Source organism: Camelina sativa, chromosome 19 (assembly GCF_000633955.1).
Source record: "Camelina sativa cultivar DH55 chromosome 19, Cs, whole genome shotgun sequence".
NCBI lineage: Eukaryota > Viridiplantae > Streptophyta > Magnoliopsida > Brassicales > Brassicaceae > Camelina > Camelina sativa.
Genome location: NC_025703.1, coordinates 6,291,678 through 6,293,816, shown reverse-complemented (window position 1 = coordinate 6,293,816; position 2,139 = coordinate 6,291,678). Strand labels below are relative to the sequence as shown.

At 39.7% G+C, this 2,139-nt stretch overlaps 1 pseudogene; it reads right to left on the bottom strand.

Annotated features, from left to right (window-relative positions):
- Window positions 1–2,139, bottom strand: part of LOC104765144 — a 4,782-nt pseudogene that overhangs the window by 1,185 nt on the left and 1,458 nt on the right.

Here is a 2,139-nt window from a genome sequence, read left to right as displayed (position 1 = left end):
AGAAGCACTTCTCGGAGATAAGTTCACTTGTTCTAGTGCTTGAAACTGAAGCTCTGATGGATAATCTCTTACACAACCGATCCTTGGTCCTGCACCTGTTGTCCATTTGCATGATAGTTGTTTCCCGAGTTGGAAAGATCTGGTTTCCTTTTTTGAATTGATCCTTTTTAGGATTGATTCTTCTGTGACCTTCACTACTTCACTCTCCTTGGTGTCTACCTCCTCTCCTCTGGGTGAGCTCTGCTCTGAAGGCACTGACTCTTGTTCTAAGTCAAACATCTCTTCCTCTTCCTCTTCATCGTCACCCGAATCGTAGTCTTCTGATACTTTTGTTGACTTCGATCCCGCGGATTGGACTTCATCGCCTAATGTGCTAAAAGATTCCATCTTTTCCGGTGTCTCGAGATCACTTTGTTTTCTTGACATGGACTCAATTCTTACAAGAGTTTGTTCTTCTCCAATTGGATCAGCCTTATCTTGAAAGACAATGGTCTTCTCAGCCTCCAAATCCTCTTCCAAAGAATGGTTTCTCATATGAGTGCTTCTCTGTTTGTATAAAGAGAACTCATCTTCATCTGTAGGACTCATCTGAAACACAGCAATAAACCACTTATAAGAACATAACCCTCAACAGCTAAAACAATGAACGAGTCATTCAATTAATTAAATCTCTTTCTCTTACCTTAACATCAGTGATATCGACATTGTTCTCTCCTAGAAAAGAGAGAAAGTCCATGAAATTCTCAGCTGTAGGTTGATAATGTCCACTGTGTGGCCAAACAGCCTTGAGAACACCATTCTCAACAACTAATCTTCCTGCAGCGACAGTAGCTCCTCCAGCTAAGAAGCTTGAATGTTGAAACGTACCCTTCTTCTTCTTCCCAACATATAACACTTTAGATGTGCTGAGCACAAAAATCCATTTGGATTCACTATCTTCCATATCAGAAGTTTGAAGAATCTCTCCGCTATGCTTGTAGAAGAATCTGCCGTCTTCCACAACCACCTCATAAGCTTTTCTTTCCATCTACACAAAACATATACATGACAACAATAAGAAACAAGTTCTAATTTTTTTAGTGTTATTACTTGTTAAGCAGAGATATTTACCGGACCAAGGTACTTGATGCACTGTTGTTGAAGTTTCAACCTCGGACATTTCTCCACAAGATTTACTTCTTTCCCCTCGCCGATATCAAGCCTGTAACATTTAAATCAAACCCATATCTAAGTTTAGTTTCTTGATCTAGGACAATAAATGTTAAGCAGGAATGGGATAATGAGTAGGTGAAAAGTAATTACCAGTAGAAGAAAGGTTCTCTACTCTGACAGTGGAGCCATTTGTTGTAGTAAAAGTGCAAGTTGTGTCCATACCGATGTCTCGGGTCAATCTGTTAATAAAACCAAAATGCATAAAAACAAGATCAGATTACGTTCAACCGAAAAAGCAAAACAACTAAAAAAAAAAAGACAGAGATGAATCTCTAACTTACCGCTTCAAGCCAATGTTGTAAAGCAAGCTTTTGAGCTTTTCCATTCTTTGACAAACCTTTACCAACCTTAGCTGCTCTAGTCCTCGCCCTAGACCACCTTGAAATCGCGGTTTCGTGTTTCTCAATATCAAAGAAAGATATAGAACTTCTCTTTAACTCAGCAAAATCCAAAAGTTTCCACCTGTGAATAGAAAACAAACATTATTAGATCACAGCAACAACAAGTGTCTTCAAATGGAACGTTTTGAGAGTATTGAGTTAGAAAAAAAACTAACCAGCTTTGCTCGACGAGCACAGCGCAATCAGCGAGCTTTCGTCTAGTACGGAAGCTCTTGTAAACCTTCTGGAGCTTAATAGCAGCTTCGTGTTTGGGATTACTCGGATCAAGAACTGAGAACTCTTTAGCAATCTCTTCTTTATTGTTGTAATCTTCTTTGAAGACAGACCTGTTAAGCGAGATCATCCTCTCGAGGTGCATCCCTTTGAAGCTAACAGATTTCTCAACAACCATTTTACCAGATCCCAGAGATTTCAAAATCCTAGGCTCTAGAGTCCCGTCATTGAAATTGACAGATCTCTTTGGAGTTCTACACTCGTCGTCATCACCAAAGCTTATGGACTTTACCGTGACTGAGTCAAGAGCAGC